The 14,481-nt window shown below is 42.6% G+C and overlaps 1 protein-coding gene across 7 annotated transcripts in view; it reads right to left on the bottom strand.

The window, feature by feature from the left end:
* Nucleotides 1-14,481, bottom strand: part of AUTS2 (activator of transcription and developmental regulator AUTS2) — a 780,406-nt gene that overhangs the window by 459,766 nt on the left and 306,159 nt on the right. The window lies entirely within an intron of this gene.

The following is a 14,481-nucleotide window of genomic DNA, read 5'->3' as shown; positions in this document are numbered from 1 at the left end:
TAGTCATCACTCAGCAAAGCCGGTCCTATCTCAACGTCAGAACAAAACAGATAGAAAAGACAGAGTGAAAAAATAATTCATGCCGGCCTTTTTGAAGCCACTGAAAAGCTGCCACAACATAATTCATTACAAATTCCACACTAAATATGGTGCACAAAAGAATGCAGCCTTGTAAATACGCAAACAGAAGAGAAATAATCATATTCATCATTTATTTATTGAACCTACATGGACTCCTCATTGCACTACCTGAGGCTATCACAAACATAAAGGAATTAAACAGCATAAAATCTGGGTAAGGAAAAGCAGCAGAATTTATAGGTGCTTCACAAATGGGGTAATGAGGCAGAGAAAAGAGAAGGTCTCTGTGGGCAGGCTGAGCCTAAAACAGAGACAAAGTCAAATCAGCATCTCCTGAACTGACAGACTGTCTGTGCAAGATTATTATTCCCTTCATGTGCTCCACCACAGTTTTAGCACCCATGCCAAGAAGGAGCTCCCTTCCAAACCCCGTCCCAGTCTTTCCATGCAGCAAAAGGCTTTTAAGCCCCTTCTGCAAGTCTTAAGGTATCTCCCCATGAGCCAGGGACAAGGGCACGTGCGAATGTGCACATGAAGGACACGGCAGCCCCAGCAGCTCCCACAACAGGGTGCCCTTCACTGTGAGCTGCAGTACGCTTCCCACTTCATTCTGGAAGACCTTGACCCCAAGACACCCTACCCCGGGGATTTCAGCTGTTTCCTCTGTGAAGACACCATCATCTCCAAGGTATTCGGGCAATTCAGACACAGCAAATGAATGTTCTGACTATACTCGAGGCTCACACACACATACAAGTGTGACGTGCGCTAGAGGTCCTATGCTTTTGAGCATGACCTCATGAATCCATAAAACCAACCAGTGCTTTGAAGAGCACCGCACCACCTGCCCTACACATGAAGCCGACAGCAACCACCACATCACCCCAAAAGCTACTTTGTATTCATCATTATTTTTTATCATCTTGTACAAAAAGGTTGTTTCTGAGTGAAAGCGATCTAAAAGATTGCTAACGTGGTTGGTGTGCGCGCCTGCCTTAACATGCACTAGCTACGCTGACCCTTATGCCCTCCACTCCCTAGGACAAAAGGGTATTGGCAGATGGAAAGAGTTACAGGCGGTTATTGTTCCTGGGTCTCTTCAAACAATGCAAACCTACTTAGCGGAGGTAGTTTTTTAAGCACACTTATTTCCATGAAGCAAATCCAGTGTGTAATTCCAGGATTAGCGTGGAAACTAAGAAGCTTTCTGCTTTCAGCAAAGTTAGTTTCCATTTCAAAGTTTAGCTAAACCAACTGAAGTTAATCAAAACACACAATTTCGCAGTTTCACATATGGGTACACTTATTGTAAGCAGACAAATCAATAAAATAATACATATAATTGTAATGATGCGAGAGGATTCTTTGTGATCTCCTTTTACTCAAATGGGTGACAAAAAGGAAGAGGAATGTAGGAGTCAGGGCTAGAAAGCACACTCTAACCTCACCACTAACACTGCAGTCCTTGCAGGAGACATTTTACAAGCTCAGGATGCCCAGGCCATGGGAATTGTAAAGATCGATGTAGATCCACGAAGAACCATATCTAACTTCTCTATAGGCATTAGATGATAATGCCAAAATCGCCTCCTCCAGCACACTCACCTTTGTAGGTACCTCAAACTTTCAGAAGGGATAAGGGAAAGAACCAAAATTGGATTTATACGAAACTGGATAGGAACCAATGACACAGTTGTTTAAAACAAAAATGTCTTGGATTCACTGTTAAAGTCAGCACATTCATAAACTCAAGGCTTTTCTTTTTTGCGCACCCTTCTATAACCAAAACCTTGACTTTTAAAACAGTAACACAGACACGAGCTCGTGTCTTCTGTGACATTAAACTTTTCACAGCTCTAGCAAAAAGCACTGGGATACCACGTTTGTGTTGATGTGTCTTTCTACATACCCAAAACAACTGAACCACCAGTGACCACCCTCTTTTAAACAAAGAAAAAAGTAACGATCAAGACCATTTTTTTTCCTCCCAACAGCAATGTTATAAATTTTAAGCAGAGCTTAGAAGTTCATAATAGCAAAAACACTCGGCATCGTAACTCACCAAACAACCTCACTGAGGTTTTATCTAGAAAATAAACTATGACTACTTTCCTGCACGATATTGGGTTCATTGGTTGGAGGGATGTGACACACTAGGAATGCCTAAAGCCCAAGATTTCCCCATGCCTGTCTCCACAACGTGAGGCAGGTTGCAGAGTAAGCCCCTTCCATGTGCCTTTTCCCACCACCTACGCAAAGCAGGGAAGCTGCCGGAGGGTGCAGAGCAGCATCGTCCTCCTGGGCTGCCCTTCAGAGGCACTCCAGGATGCTGAGAACAGGAGCACACGTGTGGGAGATCCAAGAAAGGCAGGTACGTGCGGCCACAGGCTCTGTGCTCAAGAGATGGCATCTTATAAAATGTTACTAGGCCATAGATAATATACAGCAATACAAACGTTACAGATGGGATTTCTACTAGGAATGAAGTTTCTTGTAGTCATGCTTCTGAATTCACAAAATCATAGAATCACTGAGTTGGGAAAGACCTCTTAGATCAGAGTCCAACCATTCCTATCTGCCACTAAACCACGTCTCTGAGCACATTGCCTGCCTGTCTTTTAAACACCTCCAGGGATGGGGCCTCAATCATCCCTGGAGGTTTTGATCACGTACTTTTAAACATCCCATCATAAACAGTGATACAATAATCAGTGAAGAGAGTGAAGCGACTAAAAGAAAAAAAAAATCAATAGAAGTCTAAGCGTCTACTTGTGAGTTATTTATGGATGCTCTATACACGATTTCCATGCTGGAATTCACAGCTTAGAGAACAAAACAGCTTTGAACCCAAAACTTGCTCAGAAAAGTTACTGGTCTAAAATTCCCCAAAGGAGCAGATCTGTCAGTGAAAGGGGCCAACTGCTACTGCTCCCTCTGTGCCGACTGAGGAGCTGAGATGTGCTACACCACTGATATTAACAGTCCGTGGCTTGAAAGGTCTCCCTGGACGCTGCAAAGGACCTTGATCATTTTAGGTCGCAAACATTATAAGAACTTTGGAAAGGCTTTTGGAGTCATTGGTGTGCAGGCTGCCCCGCCGTAGAGCACTCTACATCCCATTCTCTTAGGGTGACTGGTTTATGAGACGCTCAAGACCTTAAAGGTAGGTTCTACAAGGTTACCTCAGGATTTTCCAGCCCCCTTCCAGCTGTCTTAAGTCTACAGGATAAGGTTTCCTTGGCCCAAAGCAAGGTGAGTTCCTATGGACTTTTAACGACAGTCTGTACAATGCACAGCTTTGCTGCATTACTGACTGCTCGCTGCATGCCTCTAAAATCAAAGGTATAAATGCACACTACACGGAATGGTTTACATTAGTGCCATTAATTCCTACTTTCAGCATAATCCTTCATCTGGGAGTTATTCCAAAACATAGGAGTTAATGACACTAATATAAACCATCCCAATGTAGCATGTGTTTCTTTAGCTTTTATTCCCATGACTAAATGTCTTTTTAATGCACTTTTATTTACCATGATGGAAATAGTTTTTCCTGCTTTACTCAATCAGAAGCCTGGGTCTGTCACATTAACCCTTTTCTGGGCAAAGCTCTGTAGACATATTTCTCATTACAACTCCGAAATTAAAACCTTATGCTGACATTCCAGCAGTGAACTACAGCCCTTTCAAGTGCTGCAAGTCCTAAAGGAAGCCCTGCAAAGGAAGGATGTGATTGCCTGAGTGGGTTAAGGAATCTCCCAGTGACACGGCACATAGCACTCAGCAGGGCTGGGAAATGAAAACCTGGGACTTAAGTGCTTTGGGAATCAAGGAGCAAAACAGAGCAGCAGAGAGGCTTTGTCCTTCTGGTGCAGAACAGCTTTCAGTTATAGTCCCCGATGACACTTAACCAACTGGCGTGGGGCAGGGAATGAAGTGCCTTCAGATTTTCTCAGAGGTGTGAAATCTGGGCAGAGGGGGGATGTGGATTAGAGGGATGGAGAAAAATCCTGCTACTCCCCATAGAAGGCATAGAGAAAGGCATGGAGAAATTCCTGATGAAAAACGCTCTTTCATTAAAGGATGTGGTCAAGGAGGAAAGAAGTCTATAAAAGGAGCAATGAAAATAAGGCAAAATATACATTGTTTTGTCTGCCTTCTGCTTTCCTGACCTCCTCAGCCTCTCAAAGCACAGCCAATCTTGTATTGGGCCTTTTAAGCACGTTATAACTTTAATCTGCTCTCCTCTCCCTCCCAGTCCGTAATTCCCTTACGGTCTAGCATTTACAAGAATTAAATACCTGCATCCACAGTTAAGGAGATTAACTGCCCGTAGGCATCCCTTTGCTCTGTGCTTTAGCCAAAACCCATGACTCCCTCTTGACCCACCCAGAGGACAAGGCAATTTGATCTCCTCTGCCTTGGTAAAAGGGACTTCCAACACATGCAATTCATGTCCTCATGAGTTCGTGGATGCCAAGAGGCAGCGGGTCTTCAGCACACTGGTGTACCTGCACGCCTCAGCTGAATTCACCACCTTCTGCCTTTTCTCCTCCATTTAGAAGATAAAGCAACATCTGAAGAAAGGCAGCTGTAAACACACATATTAGAACCTGAATTTTCATCTGTTTGGTACGCCCATTAACTTTTTTCAACCCTGCTGTATTCTCACAATTTTACATCCTCCTTCACTGCTACTGAGCGCAGGGCAGCTGAGGAAGAGCAGGTGCAAGAGGAAGGAGTGGAAAGAAGGATGAAAAGCAAACCAAACACAATTTGCCTCTGAACACTACAGTAAGAAAACCAATTCAAATACGCTGAAATTTTCCATTCTCCCTCCCAATTTACCTAATGGTGCTCAATAAGCAATCGGTGATCTCTTTGTAAAGCCTTTTAAGGAAAATACATAGAACTATCACCAAACTCTGCTAGGTGTTTTATTAAAATGTATCCAGGAAGGAAATACCTTTACGCAGTGACACTGCGCTGCATTAACCTAGCGATTCGGTGGACAGGATTTCTACTAAGCTATCTAGTATACAAATACATGGGATATGAGCAGCATAAACGTGAGACGGCTGCCAGAATAAAAATCCTGTTTTGTAAAACTGAGACTCTATATGAGCTTTCCAAAGAGACATCAATAATACAGGGCAACAGCTGCCCCCAGAAGTCAACAGACTTGGGCCTAATAGATGGATTTCAATAAATTTAGGCTAAATCCTTACCGCAGAAGATGTCTATTGATACCTTCTGCTAAGACTTCAAAAAGCACAAAAGTGTCTTCAGGCTCTGCGTTTTTATGATTGGAGAGATCTATTTCAAAAATTTCTCTATTAAGTAAATTCCTGCATCTGATCAGTTTTCTTACAGCAAAGATCATTTTCCATAAGAAGCTGAGCCTGAGATTTTTGTGGGGAAGAGGCACATTAAGAAGAAGTAAGTTTTTAATTTAAATAGAAAATGTTTTGAATATTAACTGGTTGATCTGAAGGTTCAACGATGAGTGCCGTAGGCAAAGATCTTGTTCTTTGGCACGGACGCCCCTTAGGGGAGGGGGAACTCGGAGGGAGGGCAAGAATGCAAACCTCCAAACATCACAGATCTGTCATCGCAACCACCAGAAAATCAGTTATCATCAGTATGATTTTAATTTTGGCAGCGAGATAATAAAGCCACAGTAAGGGTGAACATAGTGAATTCTGACAGAAAATGGAAGAGAGAAAGAATAAGATGTGAAAGTAAATCTAATTCTTCTAGTAAACTATGCTTCGCTACACAAGTTAATGATAAAAACATGCATTTCTACTAAAGCGGTTTTCTCTTACACATTATAAGTTATGATGGAACCTACTCAAAAAACCCCGAAACATTGTTAAGAAGATCACATTATGAACACTCACACACATTTAGCTTCAATAACCCCCCTTGATTTATACTGGGCACTGGAGCTTCAAGGTCTGTTCTTTATTCAAGGTAAGACTGACAGGGGTGAAAGGCAGCAATTCTTCAGCTACGGTGCCTGGCCTTCGCTGGCAACCCTCTGCACAAGGCAGAAGCACAAGTGACAAAGAGTCATAATAAAAAACAGCTTTGAATTATTCTAGCACAAGATATTATCTCTCCTTACAACCCTTGCCTCATTATATCCTTGGACCACTGCGGTGCAAACAGCATAAACACTTGAGTGATGTGTTCGGGCAGCCAGCTGATGTGCCTTTACCTACAACAGGCAAGAAGGCACAACCAACCGACTCCCAGAGCTGCCAGCACGGGAGACAGTGAAGACATAAGACAGCCCGCAAGTATCCAGGCTATATTTTTTATTATTATTAATTTAACTTTTTTTTGAGAACGTGACAGTAGGATGAAGGATTTAAAACCACCATGTAGCAATGGTTTATTTAACGTTGGATAGTGTAGCAATGCTGGGACAGTGGGGTTCTAAGTGGGCAGGCAGAGACTACTGCCTTTTTATGCATGTGCAAAATGAATTTCTGACTCCTTTTGACCACCAGTCAGCTTCCTCGAGCTCTTTTGCGGTTGCAATTTGAGAATTTGCAGTGCTTCCTTACCTAAAACTATTTGGGAGTAATATAAATGGTAACATTTCTTAGGAAGGACACTGCAACCTGGAAGCAAAAGTCTCATTAAATTCTAGTGCGGACACGTGCTGGAAACCCTCTGTGGGACACTGGAAACATATAATCCACAAAGAACTTCATGGGCTGCAGATCCCACCCGTCTTGGACCCGTGGGACCATAGTTCTGGACTTTTCAGAAAGAGAAATTTTAAGAAAAATAAATGAAAAGGCATAATCCATACCCACACAAGCATTCTTGAGTCTTTTTCTAATACATTAGAATCAAGTTTATATCTGCTAGCTAACAACCAGGAGTTGTTTGCAAAAGGAAAGAAAGAGACTGTTGGCTGGGTAGAACACCATGAGGTACGGATCAGAAATACCCTTTAGGTTGTACACACAAACTGAGCATTTTCTTCAGAGGGGGCACTTTCAGCAACATCTTCCAGCACCTACACTGCTTTTCTGCAAGTTCCTCAGTGCTACATCACGTCAGTATGGATCCCTGACGTGACCGGGAAATGGAGATTTATAAGTCTGTAACCACTTCAAATAATACATGTAGTCCTTGATCAAGCACTACAGATTCACGCCTGAAGAAGCAGAAATCTTGGATCTATTATCTTCCCAGGTACAACTCCACCCAGGGAACTGTTACCTACACAGCCATGTGCCTTTCAATCCTTCTTATTACCTGTTCTCTCTCTTCATATCTTCTTCAAAGTCACTCGTGACTTGGAAGTGGAGTACAGTAGACTGGGATGACACAGTATGTAAATTGATCCCTTTTCTGGTTTGGGTTTGTTTCTGTTGTTTCTTTGTGGTGGCCCTCACAATGTGATGTCTCATTTCCAGACATTCAAGGAAGCAGAGCCACTGCTTCCAAGGATCTTAGAAGTAAAAGACAGACTGGTGGCTTGGTAATAGAAGAAAAAAAATTAGGAAAGAGAAACAACGGTGAGAGAAAAGAAACTGGTCGTCATCTCCTCCCTTTTGTCACTAACATCACTTTATAGATGAGATCAAAAGCAGCCAACAAAAAGCCCTACTATTCATTTTCGTTGGTACTGAGATCACAAGAAACCTGTTGGTTTTTTTTTTTCCTAAAAAGCACACCAGTAACCTTTAAAAAAAATAATAAGAAGAAGGAGGTGGGATTGCTTTAGGCTTCTCAAGGATTTCCTGCAGGAAGCAGGTTGGACAATGACGGAGATAACAACATGTGCTTTTTAAAATATAATGTCTTTGTGGATGTTGATATTTTACACACTGCTGATAGTCTAAAAATAGACAACTAAAAAACTAAACTTAAAAAAAGAAAGAAAAAGAACCAAAAAATCCTGCAGTCTTTTGTCTAGCAAACAGAAAGTGCACAGTCTATCTTTCTTAAGTGCAATATACTCCACTATCAATTTGTGCACTGGACCATTTTTCCTGAAAGCAATACACCCAACCATAATACAGTGTTTATTTAGCTCTACAATTGCATTACGAGTGTTTCAGAGTTTAAAACAAAATGAAGACAAATCAAGAGACCTTGGTAAAAGAGGAAAAAAGCGTATTACAGCAGATTCAGGAAGGCTACATGAGAAGGCAGAAGAGTAAGGGACCAGGCTTTGTATCCAAAGAGGTGAGACACGTGAAAGGACAAAAGGCCAACCCAAGACGTGCAGGCACAGGCTGAGGCATCTATTACTACGAAAACACATGGACTTCTTGTTCTCCATATGGTAAACCTGCTTTTCTAAGAACTCTACCTGTTTGCAGATGAGAGATCCCGCTGTTTACATCTGACACAGGAGGGAAGTGGAGCTGCATCTTTTCTATCAGGAGCACAGCGAACGGTTTGATGCCAAGCGGGGGAACGGCTGTGTAACTCACACAGGTGTTTGCTTGATCAAAGCTTCACTCACCAAAGAGCCAATCCCATTTTAAACATGGGAAAAACTGATACTCATAAAGCAAATTAGAATCAGGTTGAGAGTTTATAGCTAATTCTCTAGATCTTGGAGTTTTATGGAAAAATTCTGCAACCATGCAGTGCTATAGGTTGACTGTTTAAGGGGCTACAAATCATCGTTGCTTGAACATTCACCACTGGTTAGCAGCATTTATACTTCCTTTCAAAAGCAAGTTTGAGTGCAGTGAACATTTTGCAACAAGAACAGCATAGATGACTGTTTTCTTACACCACCAAACCCGAGTTCCACCCAAGAACGCTGCAACAGAAATGACTAATAATGCTTATAACAATCCAGAGCTGTTGTGCATAAACTGTCTAGAGCCCAAAATAAACCAAAGGCAAGCTGAAACTGCTAAGTTATAGCAAGTTTACTGGTTCTGCATTGCATGCCTTCCTAGAAAACTTCATTTGTTAAACAGACTTAAGCTAACTTCTGCTTTTAATTTAAGTATGACCTAATACCTCTTATCAGGTTTTAAGAGTGGCTTCTTCTAATTATGGCCCCTATCTTAAGCTCACTTTGCATACGCAAAAGTAGGCTTTCATGAAGTTTGTTTACATGTCTTTATAGGTTTCAATCCATTAATATTGAAAGGATTACATTCACCTGGAAGGAAGGTTTGCTCCTTCACAAAACAAACCTGCATGTAATTAAAGAATACCTACTTCACTCCTATGTAAGGCGGCTGCACCACGCATCGGATCCATCAGTGTTAGTACAGAGCAGTAATTGATGGAGCTACTGAAAAATAGCATTTGGCATAGGAAACTGAAGGCCTGCAATGCAATCTGAGTTATTAATGACATTACGCACAAGAATGCCAACTATGATGATGCTCTCTGTCATATGAGCACTGCCGTTCTCATACAATACGCATTCTTTTACAAAGGCGAATGACAGCTCCATGACAACATGGAAAGCTACCTTCTAGACTTTGAGTCTGCATTTCTACTTATCAACAGCAACATATGTACTTGAAACAGAAGCCCTCTCATTTGCTAACTCCCCTGTTTTAACTTAGCTATTCCCCTCTCACTCCTGTACCATTGTCGGCTTTCAAACAGATCGCAACACACGATGAAACGGGTCTAGGACAACTCTCTGTAGGACAACTCTCCACAGAGAGCTGCTAACCCTAAGCCTAATCCTAACTTTCCCTGTGTAGAGCTGTCCCCATGGACAGCTGGCTGTGTAGAGTTGTCCTGTGGAAAGTTGTCCACTGCGGAGAGTTATTCCTTTCCACAGAAAACATCTGGCATTTCAGCTCAGAAAGTTCACTATCGCTTTGAAGACTACATACTTCATCCTTCTCATATGTACACCAAAAGATGTCCTCCTGTCCTCCTCAACCCTGACCCACTGGGATTTTCAAAGATTCAACCCATCTCATCAGATAAAGTCCATTTCAACACTGATATGCAGCCAGTCCTGTTGCATATCCTTGCTGCACCAGATTGTACATCTCCCATATCGTCTCTTGAAAGTATTAGTTGCCCAACGTGAGGCTCGCATCTCTGTTGCTCTCTTGAAAATGTATCAAGTGATCTAAATGACTGTGCTTGCTTGGCACGGGGTCCCAGCTCTCCAGAGCCCCACCGGTGCCTGCACGCTTGTCTCCGGCCAGCTGGCACGCTGCTCCGAGTGCGCCTTCCCCAAAACACACGAGCGCTAGCAGCAAAACAAAGGCAGTAACTGGAAAAAGAGGCACACAAATGAGCTTCACGGTGTGCGCACATGCAGTGCTTGCCTTCAGCAAAGCGGCTTCCAGCCAAGCTGCCCGCCGGGCAGGGGAGAGCGGGGAGGAGAGCAGACACCGGTGGGGCAGCAGGCAACCCAACTGCAACGGCAGGAGCAGTCGGACGACTGCAGCGACCGTGCCAGTAAATGCTGTCCACGCTGACACCGTGCAAGTGAGTACCAGCAAGGCTAGCTTGAAGCATATCTAATCCAAATGGTAGTATGAAAGTCTGGAAGCCTATCTGGGCATTTTATATATATTTATATATATATATATATATATATAGACATTAGGCATGATGAAAGCCTGGTGGAAGGACAAGGCAGGTGAAAACGTGCCAAATTTTGCAAGCGTGGACATGGCTTAGACTCGTACTAGCCAGGAAAAAACAAACTGTCACCTTTTTAATAAGTGCTACTCAAAGCACATCCTTTTCTAAAACGAGCTGGCCAGACATTTATCCTGGCCAGGGCAGAGATTACTTTATTTTTGATGGAAGGTGGCAGGAAGGAGGCTGGTTTGCTACACATCTGTAAATGAAAGAAGAGAAACCAAGGTCCCATCTTAAACGATCTTCTACAGTTTAACAGAGGGGGAATATCACATCATTCATTTGTAAGTCAGGACACAGATGCACTTTCCCACACTACAACTCAAGGTTCATAGATCATTTTTAGCTGAAAATTGTTTCCGAGAGCCTGGAAGATCTCAGAACTTTGAAGCAATTAAAATTCGCTCCATTTCCTTCACCTGTTCTGTTGTATTGTCCAAAAAAATCTGTGCACAGTTTATTCAATGTGGCTTATGTGTCTTAAACATGGAAAGGAGCTGTACAAACAAACCCTTCTAAGGAAATCTATGGGGTTTAAAATAGGGGACTACACTAAACTCCGGAAAAGAACAGTGTTATCTGTAAAATCTTACACTTCAAAAGTAATTAAGACTGAGTAAATGAAAAATGCTCCAAGAGCTCAGAACTTCCAGCAGCCAGGCCTCCTTTTTGGCATGAATCCTCCCCTTTTTTCCTACCCGTCCATGTGAATATTGGGTTTTGAGGGACTGGAATGGGTTACAGACGAGGGGAGGGATGCTGTTGTGGTTCAGGTACCCTACCATGAGAGAAGTCCATGATGGAGATGCTGCGATGCCATGACATTGGCCACAGCGGCCGACCCACCTCCCAGCCCAACACGTGCCCATCAATCCGCTTCCCCACCTCCACCACAGTTTTGTGGATTGACTGATTATATTTATCACACTTGTAGTTCACAGGGCAATGGTTTAAATTTCATTCAATACACTCCATCTGGGAGCGCTTTTAAAACACACCCACAAGCACATTTCTCCCTCTCACCCCGCACCCCCGCAGCGCTCAGCCATCTGTACTCGGGAAACAAATCCTAAAAAATTATTCTAAATTAAAAACTCATTTTAAAAGAAAAGTAGTATTAAACTGTTTTATAAACATAATAAACCACAGTAAGCCTTGGTTGTAATAAATATCCAACTCTTGCCTACAGCTATTAGAATCCACAAGCGCATTTTTAAGTTTGCTAGCAAACAGTATATTTATTCTGACCATGATTTGTCTTCTGTGGTTAAATGCTCTCTCATGTTTCTTTCATATGTTTACAGAGGTGGGGGGAGAGAAAAGAGAGAGAAAGCAGGCTGGCCTGAAATATGTTACAGATTCCTGTAAGCCATAATGGTTCTCTGAAGGACTGCCACTTCTCCACAACAGGGTCTGGCTCGGCCTCAGGACAACAATATCAAACAGACACGTACTGTTCTCCGTCCCGGCTTCATTTACGATTGATGAAACTTGGTCAAATTAGTCATGGAAACAAATTAAAAGGGGAACAAAAGCAAATTGTAGCACAAAGTGTGGATGGAAAGGCACCACAATGGGAATTTGTTGGCTCTAGCAGAGGTGCCTACTATAAAAACAAGAATATTCATGCAGGGGAAAGGATGGAGGAAGGTAAGAAAGGAGAAAGAAGAAGTAGATGAGGGGCCGGGACTGAAGGCAGAGGCAGCCACAGGAAGAAAATTAACACTAAATAATATGGTCATATGTGGGGGAGAGGAAATTTAACCCAGTGGCACTGGGACAGCACTCATGTGCTACTCTGTAACTCCAAAGAAATCACAATGCTAATTAATTTCTTTTTTATAGGAGAAAAAAAAACAACATTCCACTTGAAGTCCTGAAAGGACTTATACTACAGTAGAAATGTTGGTTCTTTAGCAAATTCAGATGATTCCTGTGGAGGGGAAAAAAACCCAAACAGTGTTTAGCCCAGGTTGTGATGATAAGTCAGCAGAAAGAGGTATCTTGTTGGGCTGGACACTGGCAGTGTCTTGGCCCAGTGATGCGGCGACAAGGGTCAGGAGCGGAGCCACACCAGCACACTGCCTTAACGGGGCGCTCAGCAGCACGCCAGAAAGTGAACGGATGCAAAACTACCTTACCCAGTGTGTTCACGGGGCACGGGCAGAAGGGGAGAGGCTTTGCATTCTCACCCAACCACCAATTCAGTCATTTCCATTACAGCTCTGTAGGTTTATGCCAAAAAACTCTGCATATGGCCATGCAACGATTGCAGAAAAGAAGTACAGCTGATTTTTATCAGATGTTTTAGGCTCCAGTTTTATAAACAGATGGAACATGCTTCAGCTAAAGCCTTTAAAAAGTCCTGTTGACTTCAAAAGTTACATGCAGATGTATTGCTTTCGCAAGACCTCATATGGAAAATCTGCTCACTTGCTTTGTGCCTCACGAAATGATCAGAGTTGTATTTGAATTATTACCAGTTATCTTACCTAGACGTGATCTGACCAAAAGAAAGTTGTCCCACTTCACAGAATCACAGAATCACCAGGTTGGAAAAGACCTCTTGGATCATGGAGTCCAACCATCCCTATCTGCCACTAAACCCTGTCCCTGAGCACCTCGTCTACCCGTCTTTTAAATACCTCCAGGGATGAGGACTCAACCACCTCCCTGGGCAGCCTCTGACAGTGCCCCATGACCCTTTCTGTGAAAAATACTTAAGCGTATCCAAAGTGGAGGACACCTTCTACGCAAGAACAGCACCACGGTTTGTTAGATTAGATGCCTCAGAAGTTTCATCACGTGCATTACAAAGAAAACCCATGCAATAAAGTTAACTAGAAAGCTATTTCTTCCCATTTTCAAGGCAGTTATATCTCATGATGGGTGAGGAACTAATACAAGTTAGGTTTTACTGACTAGGAGTTTATAATGCTACCTAGTATTACACAAAAACAGAGGAAAAAGGAAGTGAAGGAGAGCAAAGATGTCATAAGAAAAGCCTGCATTAAAGAATTTACAAGCAAGAAGAACAAACATCCTCTCTGGGAATTACTCTAGGTAACACAGCAAAGAATTATAGCGCATAAACTAAGGTTACACAAACAGTCTAATAAAGTCCCAGGACTGATTTATGGCGGAGAGACATCTTGTAGTATACTTCCATAGACAGCAGTTTCTGCTCCAAAGAACAACCATGTTATAATTAGTAGAAGCCAAATGAGCACCTCATTTAAGAGGGGACAATAATAAAAGCCAAGAATATAAATAAATAATCCATAACAATTAAATCAAACTCTTCTTCCTATAGGCAGATATATAAAATAAGGGCTGGAAAACTTTGACCTTCCCTGAAAAATACCCTCAGTAAATGAGTTCAAAGTCATATTTACCTAGTTTTTAATGCAACATTTCAATCGCTGAGAGTAGTGATCTCTGAAACAAAATACAGGGCAGAATTACACACAGTGACACCCCATGTGCCATAGGTCATCATGCAGGATGGAGCACAACTTCTCCCAATCACGTGGCTGATACCTGCTCTCCACACAACGGTTTATTCAGGTTTGTGACAAAACTGGCTTTGGTACAAAGGTCAGAAGACAACGGCTCGGCAAAGAAGGCCTACGGGAGAACAACTTCAGTCCCTCTGCCATCCTTTCACGTTGCTCCGCTCAGCAGCCACTTCAGCTAAGTAGCTTATTGACACACATTACCATTCTCCTCATCCTGCCCAGCCCAATCACCAGGACGGCTGCAGAAGCGAGTCCTTTGTGCAAT

The sequence above is a fragment of the Cuculus canorus genome, chromosome 20 (assembly GCF_017976375.1).
Source record: "Cuculus canorus isolate bCucCan1 chromosome 20, bCucCan1.pri, whole genome shotgun sequence".
NCBI classification, from domain to species: domain Eukaryota; kingdom Metazoa; phylum Chordata; class Aves; order Cuculiformes; family Cuculidae; genus Cuculus; species Cuculus canorus.
This window is presented reverse-complemented; position numbering and strand designations above follow the sequence as displayed.